An 11,580-nucleotide genomic window follows, 5' to 3' on the forward strand; every position below is an offset into this window, starting at 1 on the left:
GTTGTGCGGAATTGTGACAAAGTGTGATTCACATTTGAGCGCTCCAAGCCCTTTGGCGCCATTGTTGATGATCACAATTTCGCATACCAAGTTTTTGGCACCGTTGCCGGGGATTGTTCGAGTTTGGACAACTGACGGTTCATCTTGTTGCTTAGATTAGGTACTTTTCAGAATTTTTAAGAATAGATTCTAGAGTTTCAAGGTGATGTTCTTATCATCACAAAAGCTGATTGATTCTCATCAATTTAGCTGCTGAATGTAATGTCCTGCTGAAGCTTGGCCAAACATGTCTAATCTTTTTAGACTGAAGCTTTAAACTAACATTGCATGATTCCTGGAATTCTTATTAAAATTTTTGATTCTCTTTATTTTCTTTTCCATATAAGTTTCAAAAATCACAAAAAAAATTTATAAAACCATAAAAAAATCAAAAATATTTTATGTTTCTTGTTTGAGTCTAGTATCAATTTTTAAGTTGGTGTCAATTGCATGACTTTCTTCTTCTTGCATTTTTCGAATTTATACATATTGTTCTTCATTGATCTTCAAGTTGTTCTTGATGATTTCAGTGCTCTGATATTTAAATTCTCCTGTTTTGTGTGTTTTGTTGTTTTTCTTATGCATTCTCAATTTGTTAAAACCTCTAATACAAAATTTCTAAGTTTGGTGTCTTGCATGCATTGTTCATTTGATCTTAGTTGCATTTTTTGTTATTTCTCATCATTAAAAAAAATTCAAAAATATTTTCAAAATTGTGTCTTTTCAAGCTAATAATACAGAGAATTGAAGATTCAGAACATTCAGCAGAGGAATCAAACAGAAAAAGCTGGGTGTTCAAAACGCCCAGTGAAGAAGGAAAACTGGCGTTTAAACGCCAGCCAGGGTACCTGGCTGGGCGTTTAACGCCCAAAAAGGTAGGATTTTGGGCGTTAAACGCCAGAATGACATCCATTCTGGGCGTTTAACGCCAGGATGACACTAGAGGGAAGATTTTGTTTTTAATTTAGATTTTTTTCAAATCTTCATAATTTTTCAAAATCAAATCTTTTTCAAATCATATCTTTTCAATCATATCTCTTCAAAATCAATTTCTTTCCATTTTCTTTTTATTTTCGAAAATTCTTATTATAATTAAATATCTACTTCAAAATTTTCAAGTTGTTACTTGCCTATTAAGAAAGGATCAAATTTTAAATTCTAGAATCATATCTTCTAATTTCTTGGTAGTCAAGTAATCAACTTTAATTTTAAAACTTTCTCTTTTTAGTCTGATTTTCAATCATATCTTCTTAATCATATCTTTTCAATCACATCTTTTTCAAAATTAATTTTCAATCATATCTTTTTAATTTCTAATTTCAAAATCTTTTCAAAAGATCACTTAATTTCTTTCCCAATCTTAATTTTCGAAAATCTCAATCAAAATTTCAAAATTTCTTTTTATTATTTCAAAATTTTTTTATATGTTCGAATTATATGTTCTCACATCCTTCTATTTAACGGACTAACACTCCTCCTCAAGGTGCAATTCGAACTCCCTTCTTCTTTATATGTTCGAATTCTCTTCTATCTACCTCCTCCTTCTATTCTTCTTTTTCTCTGACACCTCAAGGAATCTCTATACTGTGACATAGAGGATTCTCTACTTTCTTGTTCTCTTTTCTTTCATATGAGCAGGAACAAAGATAAAGGCATACTTGTTCAAGCTGATCCTGAACCTGAAAGGACCTTGAAGAGAAAGTTAAGAGAAGCTAAAGCACAATTCTCTCTAGAGGGCCTAACAGAGCTTTTCAAGGAAGAAGAAACCATGGCAGCCGAAAATAATAATGCCAACAATGCAAGGAAGGTGCTTGGTGACTTTACTGCACCTACTCCCTACTTCTATGGGAGAAGCATCTCAATGCCTGCCATTGGAGCAAACAACTTTGAGCTTAAGCCTCAATTAGTTTCTCTAATGCAATAGAATTACAAGTTTCATAGACTTCCATTGGACGATCCTCATCAGTTCTTAGCTGAATTCTTGCAAATCTGTGACACTGTCAAGACCAATGGGGTTGACCCTGAAGTCTACAGACTTATGCTTTTTCCTTTTGCTGTAAGAGACAGAGCTAGGACATGGTTAGATTCACAACCTAAAGAAAGCCTGAACTCTTGGGAAAAGCTAGTCAATGCCTTCTTGGCAAAGTTCTTTCCACCTCAAAAATTGAGCAAGCTTAGAGTGGAAGTCCAAACCTTCAGACAGAAGGAAGGAGAATCCCTCTATGAAGCTTGGGAAAGATACAAGCAATTGATCAGAAGGTGCCCTTCTGACATGCTTTCAGAATGGAGCATCATAGGTATTTTCTATGATGGTCTGTCTGAACTATCCAAGATGTCATTGGATAGCTCTGCTGGAGGATCTCTTCATTTGAAGAAGACGCCTGCAGAAGCTCAGGAACTCATTGAAATGGTTGCAAATAACCAATTCATGTACACTTCTGAAAGGAATCCTGTGAATAATGGGATAGCTCAGAAGAAAGGAGTTCTTGAGATTGATACTTTGAATGCCATATTGGCTCAGAATAAAATATTGACCCAACAAGTCAATATGATTTCTCAGAGTCTGTCTGGAATGCAAGCAGCAACAAGCAGTACTAAGGAAGCTTCCTCTGAAGAAGAAGCTTATGATCCTGAGAACCCAGCAATGGAAGAGGTGAATTACATGGGAGAACCCTATGGAAACACCTATAATCCTTCATGGAGAAATCATCCAAATCTCTCATGGAAGGATCAACAGAGACCTCAACAAGGTTTCAACAACAATAATGGTGGAAGAAACAGGTTTAGCAATAGCAAGCCTTTTCCATCATCTTCTCAGCCACAGACAGAGAACTCTAAGCAAAGCCACTCTGACTTAGCAACCATTGTCTCTGATCTAATTAAAACCACTCAAAGTTTCATGACTAAAACAAGGTCCTCCATTAGAAATTTGGAGGCACAAGTGGGTCAGCTGAGTAAGAAAATTACTGAACTCCCTCCTAGTACTCTCCCAAGCAATACAGAAGAAAATCCAAAAAGGGAGTGCAAGGCCATAAACACGTCTCACATGGCCGAACCTGGAGAGGAGGAAGAGGCAGTGATCTCCACTGAAGAAGACCTCAATGGACGTCCACTGGCCTCCATGGAGTTTCCTGATGAGGAACCATGGGAATCTGAGGCTCACACTGAGACTATAGAGATTCCATTGAATTTACTTCTGCCATTCATGAGCTCTGATGAGTATTCTTCCTCTGAAGAGGATGAAGATGTTACTGAAGAGCAAGTTGCTAAGTACCTTGGAGCAATCATGAAGCTAAATGCCAAGTTGTTTGGTAATGAGACTTGGGAGGATGAACCTCCATTGCTCACCATAGAACTGGATGACTTGACTAGGCAGAAATTACCTCTAAAGAGACAAGACCCTGGAAAATTCTCAATCCCTTGTACCATAAGCACCATGACCTTTGAGAAGGCTCTGTGTGACCTAGGGTCAAGTATAAACCTCATGCCTCTCTCTGTAATGGAGAAGCTAGGGATCAATGAGGTACAAGCTGCAAGAATCTCACTGGAGATGGCAGACAATTCAAAGAAACAGGCTTATGGACTTGTAGAGGATGTCTTGGTAAAGGTTGAAGGCCACTACATCCCTGCTGACTTCATAATCCTAGAGACTGGGAAGTGTATAGATGAATCCATCATCCTTGGCAGACCCTTCCTAGCCACAGCAAAAGCTGTGATTAATGTTGACAGAGGAGAATTGATCATTCAAGTGAATGGAGACTCCCTTGTGTTTAAAGCTAAAGGATATCCCTCTGTCACCATGGAGAGGAAGCATGAAGAGCTTCTCTCAATACAGAGTCAAACAGAGCCCCCACAGTCAAACTCTAAGTTTGGTGTTGGGAGGTTCCAACATTGCTCTGAACATCTGTGAGGCTCCATGAGAGCCACTGCCAAGCTATTGACATTAAAGAAGCGCTTGTTGGGAGGCAACCCAATTTTTACTTATCTATGTTAAATTTCTATTTTCTTTTGTTATTTTATATTTTCTGTAGGTTGATGATCATGAGAAGTCACAAAAACAATTGAAAAAGCAAAAACAGAAGGAAAAACAGAATGAAAAATAGAACACCCTGGAGGAGAAACTTACTGACGTTTAAATGCCAGTAAGGGTAGCAGAATGGGCGTTAAACGCCCAGTCTGGCACCATTCTGGGCGTTTAACGCCAGAAATAGGCACCAGACTGGCGTTTAACGCCAGGAATGGGCAAGAAGCTGGCGTTAAATGCCAGAAATAGGCAGCAGCCTGGCGTTTAACGCCAGGATTGGCAGCAAGGGGCGTTTTGAATGCCACATGGTGCAGGGATGAAAAATCCTTGACACCTCAGGATCTGTGGACCCCACAGGATCCCCACCTACCCCACCTCTCTCTCTCTCTCTTCTTCACCCATTCACCAATCACCTCAATACCTCTTCCCCAAAAACCCCTCACCTATAAAATCCCACCATTCTCTTCACCACTCACATCCATCTTTCATAACACTCCACCTACCTCACCATTCAAATTCAAACCACTTTCCCACCCAAACCCACCCATAATGGCCGAACCACACCCCCCTCTCCACTCCTATATAAACCCATCTTCACTCCTTCATTTTCACACAACCTAAACACTACCCATCCCCCTTGGCCGAAACACAAAGCCCCCTCTATCTCCTCTATTTTTTCTTCTTCTACTCTCTTCTATCTTCTTTTGCTCGAGGACGAGCAACCTTCTAAGTTTGGTGTGGTAAAAGCTAAAGCTTTTTGTTTTTCCATAACCATTTATGGCACCAAAGGCCGGAGAAACCTCTAGAAAGAGGAAAGGGAAGGCAAAAGCTTCCACCTCCGAGTCATGGGAGATGGAGAGATTCCTCTCAAAGGTGCATCAAGACCACTTCTATGAAGTTGTGGCCAAGAAGAAGGTGATCCCCGAGGTCCCTTTTAAGCTCAAAAAGGGCGAATATCTGGAGATCCGACATGAGATCCGAAGAAGAGGTTGGGAAGTTCTCACCAACCCCATTCAACAAGTCAGAATCTTAATGGTTCAAGAGTTCTATGCCAATGCATGGATCACCAAGAACCATGATCAAAGTGTGAACCTGGATCCTAAGAATTGGCTTACAATGGTCTGAGGGAAATACTTAGATTTTAGTCCGGAAAATGTAAGGTTGGCGTTCAACTTGCCCATGATGCAAGGAGATGCACACCCATACACAAGAAGGGTCAACTTTGATCAAAGTTTGGACCAAGTCCTCACGGACATCTGTGAAGAGGGCGCTCAATGGAAGAGTGATTCAAGAGGAAAGCTGGTTCAACTAAGAAGGCATGACCTCAAGCCCGTGGCTAGGGGATGGTTGGAGTTCATCCAACGCTCAATCATTCCTACTAGCAACCGATCTGAAGTTACTATATACCGAGCTATCATGATTCATAGCATCATGATTAGAGAGGAAGTAGAAGTTCATGAGGTTATATCCCAAGAACTCTACAAGGTGGCGGACAAGTCCTCTACTGTGGCAAGGTTAGCCTTCCCTCACCTCATTTGTCACCTCTGCAATTCAGCTGGAATTGACATAGAGGAAGACATCCTCATTGATGAGGACAAGCCCATCACTAAGAAAAGGATGGAGCAAGTGAGAGAACCTCACCAAGAGCATGAGGAAACTCCTCATCATGAAATCTCTGAGATGCCTCAAGAGATGCATTTACCTCCACAAAACTATTGGGAGCAAATCAACACCTCCCTAGGAGAATTAAGTTCCAACATGGGACAACTAAGGGTGGAGCACCAAGAGCATTCCATCCTCCTTCATGAAATTAGAGAAGACCAAAGAACCATGAGAGAGGAACAACAAAGGCAAGGAAGAGACATTGAGGAGCTCAAGCACTCCATAAGATCTTCAAGAGGAAGAACAAGCCGCCATCACTAAGGTGGACCCGTTCTTTAATTTTCTTGTTCTTTATTTTCCTGTTTTTTTAATTTTTATGCTTATGTTATTTATGTTTGTGTCTTTATTACATGATCATTAGTGTCTAAGTGTCTATGCCTTAAAGCTATGAAAATGAATCCATCACCTTTCTTAAATGAAAAATGTTTTTAATTGAAAAAGAAAAAGAATTGCATGAATTTCAAATTTTAAAACATTTTAATTATTTTGATGTGTTGGCAATACTATTGTTTTTCTGAATGAATGCTTGAACAGTGCATATTTTTGAATTTGATTGTTTATGAATGTTAAAATTGTTCGCTCTTGAAAGAATGATGGGAAAAGGAGAAATGTTATTTGATAATATGAAAAATTATAAAATTGATTCTTGAAGCAAGAAAAAGCAGTGAAAAGCTTGCAGAAAAAGGATATATGCGAAAAAAAAAAGAGAAGAAAGAAAAAGAAAAGAAAGCAGAAAAAATCAATACCCCTTTAAACCAAAAGGCAAGGGTGATAAAAAGGATCCAAGGCTTTGAGCATCAGTGGATAGGAGGGCCCACAGGAATAAAATCCTGGCCTAAGCGGCTAAACCAAGCTGTCCCTAACCATGTGCTTGTGGCGTGAAAGTGTCAAGTGAAAACTTGAGACTGAGCGGTTAAAGTCATGGTCCAAAGCAAAAAGAGTGTGCTTAAGAGCTCTGGACACCTCTAATTGGGGACTCTAGCAAAGCTAAGTCACAATCTGAAAAGGTTCACCCAGTTATGTATCTGTGGCATTTATGTATCCGGTGGTAATACTGAATAAAGCTAAGTGCTTAGGGCCACGACCAAGACTCATAAAGTAGTTGTGTTCAAGAATCAACATACTTAACTAGGAGAATCAATAACACTATCTGGATTCTGAGTTCCTATAGATGCCAATCATTCTGAACTTCAAGGGATAAAGTGAGATGCCAAAACTGTTCAGAAGCAAAAAGCCAAAAGTCCCGCTCATCTAATTAATACTGATCTTCATAGATGTTTTTGGAATTCATTGTATATTCTCTTCTTTTGATCCTATTTGATTTTCAGTTGCTTGGGGATAAGCAACAATTTAAGTTTGGTGTTGTGATGAGCGGATAATTTATACGCTTTTAGGCATTGTTTTAGTATGTTTTTAGTATATTTTAATTAGGTTTTATTATATTTTTATTAGTTTTTAAATAAAAATCACTCTTCTGGACTTTACTATGAGTTTGTGTGTTTTTCTGTGATTTCAGGTATTTTTTGGCTGAAATTGAGGGACCTGAGCAAAAATCTGATTCAGAGGCTGAAAAAGGACTGCAGATGCTGTTGGATTCTGACCTCTCTGCACTCAAAGTATTTTTTCTAGAGCTACAGAGACCCAATTAGCGTGCTCTCAATTGCGTTGGAAAGTCGACATCCTGGGCTTTCCAGCAATATATAATAGTCTATACTTTGCACGAGATTTGATGGCCCAAATAGGCATTCCAAGTCAGCTCAAGAATTTTGGCGTTTAACTCCAAAACTGGCACAAAAGCTGGAGTTAAACGCCCAAATTGGCACAAAAGCTGGCGTTTAACTCCAAGAAAAGTCTCTACACATAGAAGCTTCAATGCTCAGTCCAAGCACATACCAAGTGGGCCTGGAAGAAGATTTCTGCATTAATTACCTATTTCTATAACCCTAGGCTACTAGTTTTCTATAAATAGGACATTTTGCTATTGTATTTTCATGTATCTTTAACTCATATTGGAATAGACCTTTTCACGTTTGGGGGCTGGCTTCACGGCCATGCCTAGACCTTGTTCTTATGTACTCTCAATGGTAGAGTTTTTACACACCATAGATTAAGGTGTGGAGCTCTGCTGTTCTTCATGAATTAATACAAAGTACTATTGTTCTTCTATTCAATTCACGCCTACTTTTTCTCTAAGATATTCATTCGTTCTTCAACTTGAATGTGATGATCCGTGACACTCATCATCATTCTCACCTATGAACATGTGCCTGACAACCACCTCTGTTCTACTAGCAATGGCTTGAATGCGTATCTCTTGGGTTTCTAATCTAAGATTGGAACCTTCGTGGTATAGGCTAGAATTATTGGCGGCCATTCCTGAGATCCGGAATGTCTAAACCTTGTCTGTGGTATTCTGAGTAGGATCTGGGAAGGGATGACTGTGATGAGCTTCAAACTCGTGATTGTTGGGCGTGTGACAGACGCAAAAGGATCAATGGATCCTATTCCAACATGATCGAGAACCGACAGATGATTAGCCGTGCGATGACAGCGCATTTGGAACATTTTCACTGAGAGGACGGGAAGTAGCCATTGACAACGGTGATGCCCAACATAAAGCTTGCCATGGAAAGGAGTATGAATGATTGGAAAAAGGCAATAGGAAAGCGGAGGTTCAGGAGGAACAAAGCATCTTCATACGCTTATTTGAAATTCCAACCGAAGAATTACATAAGTATCTCTATCTTTATTTTATGTTTTATTTATCTTTTAATTATCAATTCTCCATCACCATCTGAATTAGCCTGACTGAGATTTACAAGGTGACCATAGCTTGCTTCAAGCCGACAGTCTCCATGGGATCGACCCTTACTCACGTAAGGTATTACTTGGATGACCCAGTGCACTTGCTCGTTAGTTGTGCGGAATTGTGACAAAGTGTGATTCACGTTTGAGCGCTCCAAGCCCTTTGGTGCCATTGTTGATGATCACAATTTTGTTCACCAAGGATATGTGGCTGAAGAAGCTCTTACATTTTGCTCTCGATACTTAGAAGGGATTAAGACAAGATTTAATAGGCCACCACGTGTTGATGATCATCCGGATGGTAATTACAAAACACATGTTGATTCGCTTTTTCCATAAATGGGTAACACTAAGGGAGCTTTCACAGTATTTGAGTTGTCACCTATGAAAAAAAAAACAAGCAGATCGCTGTGTGGTTCTAAATTGTCCATATGTCAAACCGTTCATTGAGTAAGTACTTAAGGATTTGCGTACATATTTTTTATTTACTTGAAAATAGTTGTTTAATTAAACTTTTATATCTGACAGTGACTTCAAAGATTTTGTACGAAGACAATCTAAGGGTAGAAGGCCTTCAAATGTAGAGATAAAAAAAAGAGTCAATAAAGATTTTGTTGGTTTCCTACGCAGGTAAATAGAAAATTGATAATTTTTTGCTAATATTGAGCAGTATTTGTGGATATAATAACTAATATGTTTTTCTATCATAATAACTTATGAACCCAGACATTATGAATATTGTGCATGAGAATTTAAGATACTTAGCAAGGGGTCCATCACAATATGCCAAGAGGTTTTCTATATTTAGTATCAATGGGTTCTCCTTTCGAACTACCAATCGAGACAATGGGTTAAAGACCCATAATAATGGAGTTTTCTTAATGTCTTCAACTCCTTGTGTTGCTAGTGCTAGTGATGCTAATGTTAGGAATGCTTATTTGTCATATTATGAAAAATTAGAAGATATTATAGAACTAAACTACAATGGCCAATTTCGGGTTACTTTATTCAAATGTAAATGGGCTGACACCACTAGAGAACGGGGCTGTAGAAAGGATAGTTGGGGTTTTACTTTTGTTAATTTTTCACGAGTAACACACAGTGGTGACCGAGAGGAGGATGATCCATATATTGAAGCCTTACAAGCTCAAATGGTGTATTTTGTCAATGATGAAGTTAATAAAGATTGGAGTGTTGTCGTGCATTTGAAGCCAAGAGACTCATATGATATGGGGGAAAATGAAGATGATGAAGCATGCAAGAATGAGCCATGGTTAGAGCAAGACTTTGATTCTTTATTAGAAAATGATGATAATCTATCATTGTTAAGAGATGAGGTAGATGATGAACTACTAGATGATGACATTGGAGAAGACGAACACATGTTAGAATAGTTAGTAGGTTAAATTAATTTATGGTATGAAATTTATATTTAAGTTTTCATTTAGTTATAATTCACATTTTATCTATACTTATTAATTATTTTATTTTCAACTATTATTTTGGTGTTCCTGTGAGATCAATTAATGTTAGTAGGTTATATATAGTAGCGCCTATTAACAAAATTAAATTATAGTAGCGCCTGCTGATATATACTAGTTACCAGGTCTTCAAATTGAGCGGTAGAGTAGGTGAGATTAAGGGGAGGATCAAACTTAGCTACAGGGTCTATTCAAGTATGCTTGAAATTTAAGATAAAAAATAAAAAGGACAGAAATGAAAATCTTGTGATTTGAAACCTGTACATATTTCTTTTTCTTTCTTTTTTATAAGATAATACTATTTTTTATTCTTTCTCTTTCTTTTTATATATGTAGGAGAAGATTGAAGCACATAGCAGCCAACAACAATCAACTGTTAATTCTCCTCTTGATGTTCTTGGAGTATTTTTTGGAAAAGAGCACCCTGGTCGTGTTCGAGGTTTAGGTATGGGGGTTGTTCCAACAGTTGCTTTCAAGAACAACACTACAAGGATTAGTCAGATGAATTTAGATTCTTCAAATGATGTTGGTACATCGTCTACTTGTGGTCCAAATGTACAAGAAGAGTTGGATACCGTTAAAGCACAATTGCAAGCGCTAGTCTCCTATATTGCTTCTAAGGAAGGAGGTAAAATTCCAATACAATTGGCTGGAATATTCCCTACTCAACAAGTTTCACAGGTACACATACAATTATCATCTTTTTTTTTTCTTTGCTTTATCTCCTTCAGTTTTTTTCTTAGGTTCATAGTAAGAAAATCTTCCTTAATTCATTAATGGAACGTTGTTAGATTAGGAAGTTATAATCCTATAGCTATTTATGGATTAATTCATAAATTAAAATATTACAAGAAATATGTTGAATATTGATATAGTTTCCTGTATCAATTATAGCTTTAATATGCTACAGCCTGCATAGAATGGTGTTTGAGATTGTTGTTGCTCCTCATATATTACTAAATTCTTTTATAATTGCTGAAATGTAGATGGTTGTCGGATCTTCTGGTGCTTTATTTAAGTGGATTTTGTAAGATTGGAATTAGATGAATTCTAAAATTATGAATTATTTTGTAATACTGTTCAAGTATGGGTGCCTATTATTAGGGAGTGCTAATTTTATGATACAAAGATAATTAAGGTTATGAACCATATACTTTCAAGGGATTGAGCTTCCTCTCCAAAGATTTTTGAGGTCTAATCAAACTCCAAAGATTATGTGAGCATGTTTGGTTTCTACTGCAAAACTATGGAGTTGGCAAAACTGAAAAGCTATTCTCTTATAGCACTTGTCCAAATCATGATTTTGAGGTTTTCAATAAGAAACCAAACATCCTAGCGGGGTCTGTATGACATATCTTTTGGTTTTCTCCTTCTCCCAAATGTCTAGCAAGCATTTACGTTTGTTGGTCTGGATAACCATTTTTTGTGCTAATTCTCTTAGTAGATAATGTCTTAATGTTTTCCCTGGTATCAACTAGTTTAGGATTTTTGGACCTACATTCTTAATTTTCAGCATTTGACTTTAAATAAAATAATGAAAAATAATAGTTGTAACATTTTTTGTGTGTG

General features: G+C 37.6%; 1 non-coding gene across 1 annotated transcript; it reads right to left on the reverse strand.

Moving 5' to 3' along the window:
* Window positions 1-2,209: 2,209 nt before the first annotated feature.
* LOC112746001 (small nucleolar RNA R71) lies at window positions 2,210-2,317 on the reverse strand. Its single transcript, XR_003173902.1, has one exon. It is a non-coding gene; the product is annotated as a small nucleolar RNA R71 (small nucleolar RNA).
* Window positions 2,318-11,580: the final 9,263 nt, after the last annotated feature.

This window comes from Arachis hypogaea, chromosome 14 (genome assembly GCF_003086295.3).
Source record: "Arachis hypogaea cultivar Tifrunner chromosome 14, arahy.Tifrunner.gnm2.J5K5, whole genome shotgun sequence".
In the NCBI taxonomy this organism is placed as follows: Eukaryota; Viridiplantae; Streptophyta; class Magnoliopsida; order Fabales; family Fabaceae; genus Arachis; species Arachis hypogaea.